Below are 8,918 nucleotides of genomic sequence, written 5' to 3'. Positions count from 1 at the left end.
GAACCATGCTGTGAACGTGAGGCGGTGAAGAGGAGAGAGGGAGAGAGGGAAGAGCAGAGGGAAGAGCAGAGGGAAGAGCAGAGGGAAGAGCAGAGGGAAGAGCAGAGGGATGGCCGGAAAAGAGGGCCGGGCGGAGGACGGAAGCTGGTTCACAGGGAGACGGCGAACAGGAGGAGGGAGAAAGGGAGAGCGGGGAAAAGGAGAGGGAAAGGGATCAGGGGGAGGAGGGAGAAGAAGGAGGAGGAGAAGAGGAGGAGAAGGAAGAAGTCTGACTCGAGTCCAGCCCAGTCTGGCCGGATCCCCAAGCCTCAGAGCAGCCTCAGCTTTAGGAGAGAGAAGGCCATAAAAGCGCTAACCAAAATGACTTTTGAGCAGTTAAAATACATTTAATGAATAAGTAGAAAATTGAATTACAATACCGCTTAATTTTTTCCATCTATACTGGCTCTTAAAGAGGGGAAGTGCCCCTAGCTCCTAATAGATCCTAATATATCTTCATTTACAGTGCGATGATGAAATAAACGCTTTTATGTAAATTGTAGACTGGCTAGAGAAAATGGCACCCACTGCAGAAAGAACATGAAAGCAGACAGCATGTAGTAAATTGTGAGAAATGTGTTTTTTTCCGATATCAACTTTCTCCCGCGGCACATATTAGTTAAAGATAGGTAGTAAATCATCTGTAGATTAATTTGTGTGCTTCTACTGAAAAGTAGAACAATGCTTATGCACTGTGTGTTATCATACACTTTTCCCATAATGTTGGTGGAGGGTTTCATGTGCATCTGGGGTATGTGTGTGTGTGTGTATGTGTGTGTGTGTGTGTGTGTGTGTGTGTAGTTCATGTACTATACTTATTCGCATTGTCAAGTGTAAAATCCCCATAGCTTTTTAAAACACTGTCTAGGGGCGTAGATCATGAACACACACAGACACACACACACACACACACACACACAGACACACACACAGACACACACCTATTTTTACCTCTTCCACAGTCTCAAAGAATCAGTACTTACATGGAGGTTACCAGGAGGGAGTTGACCTGGTTCTTAAGACACAGAAGAAATAAGACATGCAGCTCTTTCCACAGTCACCTCTACAGAGTTAATCACAGCGCTACCAAACACAATCACCTCTATAGAGTTAATCACAGCGTTACCAAACACAATCACCTCTATAGAGTTAATCACAGCGTTACCAAACACAATCACCTCTATAGAGTTAATCACAGTGTTACCAAACACAATCACCTCTATAGAGTTAATCACAGCGTTACCAAACACAATCACCTCTATAGAGTTAATCACAGCGTTACCAAACACAGTCACCTCTACAGAGTTAATCACAGCGTTACCAAACACAGTCACCTCTACAGAGTTAATCACAGTGCTACCAAACACAGTCACCTCTACAGAGTTAATCACAGCGCTACCAAACACAGTCACCTCTACAGTTAATCACAGCGCTACCAAACACAGTCACCTCTACAGAGTTAATCACAGCGCTACCAAACACAGTCACCTCTACAGAGTTAATCACAGCGTTACCAAACACAGTCACCTCTACAGAGTTAATCACAGCGTTACCAAACACAGTCACCTCTACAGAGTTAATCACAGCGCTACCAAACACAGTCACCTCTACAGAGTTAATCACAGCGTTACCAAACACAGTCACCTCTACAGAGTTAATCACAGCGTTACCAAACACAGTCACCTCTACAGAGTTAATCACAGCGCTACCAAACACAGTCACCTCTACAGAGTTAATCACAGCGCTACCAAACACAGTCACCTCTATAGAGTTAATCACAGCGTTACCAAACACAGTCACCTCTACAGAGTTAATCACAGCGCTACCAAACACAATCACCTCTACAGAGTTAATCACAGCGCTACCAAACACAGTCACCTCTACAGAGTTAATCACAGCGCTACCAAACACAGTCACCTCTACAGAGTTAATCACAGCGCTACCAAACACAGTCACCTCTACAGAGTTAATCACAGCGTTACCAAACACAGTCACCTCTACAGAGTTAATCACAGCGTTACCAAACACAGTCACCTCTACAGAGTTAATCACAGCGCTACCAAACACAGTCACCTCTACAGAGTTAATCACAGCGTTACCAAACACAGTCACCTCTACAGAGTTAATCACAGCGTTACCAAACACAGTCACCTCTACAGAGTTAATCACAGCGCTACCAAACACAGTCACCTCTACAGAGTTAATCACAGCGCTACCAAACACAGTCACCTCTATAGAGTTAATCACAGCGTTACCAAACACAGTCACCTCTACAGAGTTAATCACAGCGCTACCAAACACAATCACCTCTACAGAGTTAATCACAGCGCTACCAAACACAGTCACCTCTACAGAGTTAATCACAGCGCTACCAAACACAGTCACCTCTACAGAGTTAATCACAGCGCTACCAAACACAGTCACCTCTACAGAGTTAATCACAGCGTTACCAAACACAGTCACCTCTACAGAGTTAATCACAGCGCTACCAAACACAGTCACCTCTACAGAGTTAATCACAGCGCTACCAAACACAGTCACCTCTATAGAGTTAATCACAGCGTTACCAAACACAGTCACCTCTACAGAGTTAATCACAGCGCTACCAAACACAGTCACCTCTACAGAGTTAATCACAGCGTTATCAAACACAGTCACCTCTACAGAGTTAATCACAGCGTTACCAAACACAGTCACCTCTACAGAGTTAATCACAGCGCTACCAAACACAGTCACCTCTACAGAGTTAATCACAGCGTTACCAAACACAGTCACCTCTACAGAGTTAATCACAGCGTTACCAAACACAGTCACCTCTACAGAGTTAATCACAGCGTTACCAAACACAATCACCTCTATAGAGTTAATCACAGCGTTACCAAACACAGTCACCTCTACAGAGTTAATCACAGCGTTACCAAACACAATCACCTCTACAGAGTTAATCACAGCGTCACAAAACACAGTCACCTCTACAGAGTTAATCACAGCGTCACCAAACACAGTCACCTCTACAGAGTTAATCACAGCGTCACCAAACACAGTCACCTCTACAGAGTTAATCACAGCGTCACCAAACAGGCTGTGTGGAGCCTCTGTGTCTCAGGTTGCTATGGCATCAGACTGCCTTGTCATAGCTGTGGATTATCTCCTAATTTTAACTCTCTAAACCTCACGTGACCCCTGATGATACACACACACACACACACACACACACACTTCCAGAGCCAGCACGCAGAGAGAGAGAGGATTGGGTCAAATTAAAAGAAAAGAGAGAGACAGGGAGGGAGGGAGGGAGAGTGTTAGAGCGGGAGAGAGAGAGAGCAGGAAGGATTTGAGGAGAAACACTCAGTCAAACAGAAACACTCAGTCAAACATCTTTCGAAACACAGTAGGATAGAGAGAAAGATGGAGATGAGGAGAGAGACTCAAGCAAAATACCAAACATTAGTAGCGGAAAGAGAGAGGGGAAAGTAAAAAAAAAAAGGAACAAACAGAATTGTTTACACTCTTCGGTTACCGTGACCACGCTTTGGAGATTCCTCATCATGGCGGCTTCCCTGTCATGGCGGCGGTCAGATGGACAGAGGAGAGTGCTTGTCCTGCCAAGGTCTGTCCCTGCAAACAACAACACACATGTTTACCATCAGGGACAGAGACAGAAATAGCCATCATCAGCATCACTGGAGCCAGGCCTCACTTCCAGACAGGCATGAGGGTTCAAACACTGTCACGGTATTAACAAAGACGTCAGTACTAAGGTTCCTGGTGCCAAATAACTCTTGAATACCTGTTAAGATAAGTACTGTTTAGAACTGAGCACTTCTGATCCTTGATTTAATGCTGTACTTTCCATATGCACTATTTGTATGTCGCCAGAAAAATGTGTGCTGAATGAATAAACTGTCAAATGTAAAGAAGCAGGTCGTATGTTCTTGTAGATTTTAGAAGGCCTGATGAACGAGGATTCTTGATGTCGCCTGGATTTAAAACATCAAGTTACTGTAGTCTGCAGAGGGAATGATTAAGATCTACTGTACTGTACCTATCCACAGTGTCTACTCTGTGGTGAGGACTGTGTGCTGTACTTACAGAGGTGTAGAGGAGGGCTGGGAGGGGAGAGGGTGGGTAGGAGGTTGGCAGAGGTCCACAGAACAGAAGCTCCTTCCTCCACTGTCTAACTCCCTCCTCCCTCCCCCTCCATCACCACCTCACACACCCACGGCACTTTGACATCGTTAAACAAACCCTTTCAAAGGCATCTTTTCCAGCCTCACGTGACCCCCCCCCCCCCCCCCCGCCCCACCTGCGTTATAAAGGATCTCCTTTGTTTCTGCGTCTAATCGCAGCCTCTTAAAACTTTAATGGCCGCCAGTAAAATATCGATAACTAATATCAGCTGGGGGCTAGAACTGTTTTTGGAGGGGCAGACAGAAGTCTCCCCCTTCCCTCCCCCCCTCCCTCCCAACCCCCCTTCTGTCTCCCGTCCGCCGTCGCTGGCAGTTCGCCAGGGGGCCCCCAGGGGGGGCGGGGGGGTCCCAGATGTGTGCCCCCCCCCACTTAAATAAAGACGACACAGAGAACATGACTGTGTGTGGTACTCCAAAAAAACACTTGGAAGCGGAGTTGCAATTCTCCAACTCTCACTGCACGTGTCACAGTCAGCGGAGGGTACTGGTGTTGACTGACAGGTCAGATAAATGCCGGCAGAGGCCCTACCTCAGCACTATCATCCTGACATTCCTGGATCATTTACCTGACAAAGAGACACATCCTGCTGATGGTGGCTGGCCCGGGGCTGTGGCCACCTCCACACGCTGTTCACAGACACGACAGGCAAACACAGCACATTCACCGTGTTTTAGCCCAAAGGCACACAAACACAGGTCACTCCTCGCTAGACATTGCCCTCATTAGGGTCCCAAACTGCAGAGAGCTGCAGAACGCAGCTCCTGATGAAATTAATGACAACATTAGTAGGCCTGTAAATATTTAGAAAGTGTCTAGTCAATATTTACACTGCAACTTTTTTTTTTCGTCCACCTGAAACAAATGATCACGAAACAAACTGTCATGAGACTTGACGGTGTTCAACAACAGTAAAGAGAGAGAGAGAGAGAGAGAGAGGGAGAGGGAGAGAGAGAGAGAGAGAGGGAGAGAGAGACTGAGAAGGAGAGAGAGACAGGAAGTGAGAGGTGGGAGAGAGAGAAAGAGAGAGAGAGAGGGAGCTAAGTAGCAGGGACATGGAAGAGCATAAAATTATTTTTAAACGTAGAGAGCACAGAGAGTAGGAAGGAAAGATGAAAAGATGGCGTTTACTTTCTTTGTAGATTCCAGGGAGCTCTCTCATTTATCTCTCTCCTTAAACACAGTGGTTCACCCTGCTGCTGAAAGCCCACCTCAGCACTTTCCCCTTCGTCTCCTCACCGTTTAATATTGATGATTCTCACAGGATAAAATAAGTGAAGGAAAGATATGGTAATCCCTCCTCTGCTTGCTGCACTCGTTTGTTAACTCAGGGGTGTAAACATGTAGCTACGCTCCTTCTGCCCGCATATCATTTCACGTTTAACCCCCCCCCCCCAACCACCCCCACCCCTCCTCCACCCACCACTCAACACACACACTCTTTAATGTGCACACGATCAAGGTCATGAACAGAGAAATAATTCCGGCCTTTGAAATTAATTATTGAGAGTAATAACACACAGATTGGTTGGAAAAGTGTGGATCTGCGTTAATATAGGGTTTTCACACTTGAGTTCAAACAAAACAAACAACAAATAAGGAAGTGTTATCCAATGTTTCATTTGTGTGAGAAAAGGGTGTGTGTAAATATAACTACTTAATTCATTAAGTAGTTAGAATAGATTTTGTTTTGTCTTTTTACATTTACAGTATGTAACTGTAAAGAAATGGTCTGCTCCGACACTGCAGCTGTTGGGCGCGAACACTGAATCAAGGTGTGACGTGCAGACCACAGTTTGGCTGGATAGCTGAGAGCTGGAAAGAGCTTACCAGAGTATTTGAGGTTTGAAATTCAATCTGTTCTTCCTCTTCCCCTTCTGAGAAAGATTGACATTTACAGCAAAATCATTACATAGAAAAACACACAGTTGGATCTACGGTTTATTCCAGACTGTAAAAAAATAAAATAAAATATTTCCATTTCCAGCAAAAGCCAGGTTTAGGAGCAGATCTGTGCCCAGTAACCGGGACAATTACCAGAGAACGGTTAAGATGGGTGTCGGCTCAAGGTTACCGTGGCGATCCCCCAGGACACCCCCTGTGGATCCACTCTGGACAAACAGTAGAACCGGCCCACCAAGTCCCTGGGATTAGAGCCCCGGGGATGGAGCCGGGCTCCACCTCGCGGTGCGCTTGATAAGGGATTAGACGCGCTAAATCCACAGCTTCATGTGGGACCCCTCGTTTGAGATAACCTCGTATTTCTCCCCCCTCCTCCCCTCCTCTCTTCCCCCCCATCTCCTCTCCTCCCCCCCATCTCCTTTCCTCACCTCCCCCCCTCTCCTCACCTCCCCCCCTCTCCTCTCCTCCCCCCATCTCCTCTCCTCCCCCCCATCTCCTCTCCGCCCCCCCATCCTCTCCTCCCCCCCTCTCCTCACCTCCCCCCATCTCCTCTCCTCCCCCCATCTCCTTTCCTCACCTCCCCCCCTCTCCTCTCCTCCCCCCCTCTCCTCTCCTCCCCCCCTCTCCTCTCCTCCCCCCCATCTCCTCTCCTCCCCCCCATCTCCTCTCCTCCCCCCCCCTCCTCTCCTCCCCCCCCCCATCTCCTCTCCTCCCCCCCCATCTCCTCTCCTCCCCCCCATCTCCTCTCCTCCCCCCCCTCTCCTCTCCTCCCCCCATCTCCTCTCCTCCCCCCCCCCATCTCCTCTCCTCCCCCCATCTCCTCTCCTCTCCTCCCCCCATCTCCTCTCCTCCCTCCCCTCCCCCATCGCAGGGGTACGTTTCAGGACAAAACGAGAGAAAAGTCACATGCCGATGTTCTTACAGACAGTTAGTTGAAAGTTACAAGTAATCATGATGAATCATCACTGTTCTTTCTGCCGGACACTGTGATGGGAAACCATTCTAATGGACGTCCACCAACAGGCACTTATATAAAAATAAAGGAGGTGGTTAATATTCCCTCCGAAAGGATGTACAAGGGGGCATTTCAATCTGCCCCTTTTCGAAAGGAAAAAGGTAAAGAGGAAGTGTAAAGGAGAGAGAGAGAGAGAGAGAGAGAGAGAGAGAGAGAGAGAGAGAGAGAGAGAGAGAGAGAGAGAGAGAGAGAGAGAGAGAGAGAGAGAGAGAGAGAGAGAGAGAGAGAGAGAGAAGGAGAGAGGGAGAGAGAGAGAGCGAGAGGGAGAGAGAAGATAGATGGAGACAGAGAGCCCACAGAGCAGCAGTGAGACCGGCAGTTCCTCTGTCCAGTCACCTCCGTCACGGCACAGGTCGTTAACGGGGAACTTGTCTCGGCCGGAACACCGAGGAGAGCGGACCTCTGAGAACATGCAGAACTGAACCCAGGCCTCTGTGTTGGGCCTCAGCCCACATGGAACACTTCAGCGACCTGTGACCTCTGATCTGCAATCAACAGCTTTACCACAGAGCAACAACACAAACAACGCCTGAATATAGATAAAGACGTGGATGCATGACAGGAAACACAGGCCTATGTGGGTCTGTTCGTCCTGAACATGTCGATCCGTGAGTCATCAACCACAGGAGTGCCAGTCACTGACAGGGGATGAGCACCACACAGGAAATAACCACTTCCAACAACGCTGGATCAGAGAACGTTATGGTATTAATAGCATTAGTATTATTATGGTATTAATACAATTAGTCTAATTACAGCATGGTGTTAATATAATTAGTATTGTTATGGTAATAATACAATGAGTCTAATTACAGCATGGTGTTAATAGCATTAGTATTATTATGGTGTTAACACTATTAATCTTATGGTATTAACAGTGAATAATGTAACATGGCGTTCCTGCTCATGATAACCAACCGAGCAGCATTCAGAACATAAGTCATGTGGTGTCCAGGTGGGGGGGGGGAGAACATGCACGAAGACGTGCATGTTTTCTTTTCCCCCAGCAAGCGGGGGAGAGAGAACACGCTGGGGGGGCCGATGGGGGGGAACACCTCTTCAGGAAGGTGGGATCTTAAAGGTCTCGTAAAGAAGACGTTGGCTGGTTTATATGCTAACTCACCAGCGGTGAGATTGTTAATTTTCTACGCTGATCGCTTCAGTTGGCGTTTGATGATGAAAGACCAGCCGCGGAGAACTGTCCTGGTGTGAACGTTCTAGAACTGTCCTGTTGTGAACGTTCTAGTACTGTCCTGGTGTGAACGTTCTAGTACTGTCCTGGTGTGAACGTTCTAGAACTGTCCTAGTATGAATGTTTTAGAACTGTCCTAGTGTGAACGTTCTAGAACTGTCCTAGTGTGAATGTTTTAGAACTGTCCTGGTTCTCGTTTGGTTGTACGGCTCTCAAAACTTCTGAATGGAGCGTTGCTGAGTTTACAGAACAAGCCCTGTGTCCTGGCAAAATGATGGCACGGAAAATCTGGAAGCATTCAACGAGTACAGAAACATGCACTGATACATGCAGTACACAAATGCAAAAATACATGCACACATAAATATACACACACAAACACATGCACTCGTGCAGAAATACATGCACACAAATACAAGCATGCACAAACAAACACACACAAATATACAAATACAGACACGCACACAAAACACACACCCGCTTCCACCACCCCTCCCCCTGCAACACCACCCGTGTGGGTGCAGTGTATCTGTCCTCACAGAGAGGCCCCCGTCCTCCCAGCGAGGCCCCGTCCTCCCAGCG

This window comes from Osmerus mordax, chromosome 13 (assembly GCF_038355195.1).
Source record: "Osmerus mordax isolate fOsmMor3 chromosome 13, fOsmMor3.pri, whole genome shotgun sequence".
NCBI classification, from domain to species: domain Eukaryota; kingdom Metazoa; phylum Chordata; class Actinopteri; order Osmeriformes; family Osmeridae; genus Osmerus; species Osmerus mordax.
This window is presented reverse-complemented; position numbering follows the sequence as displayed.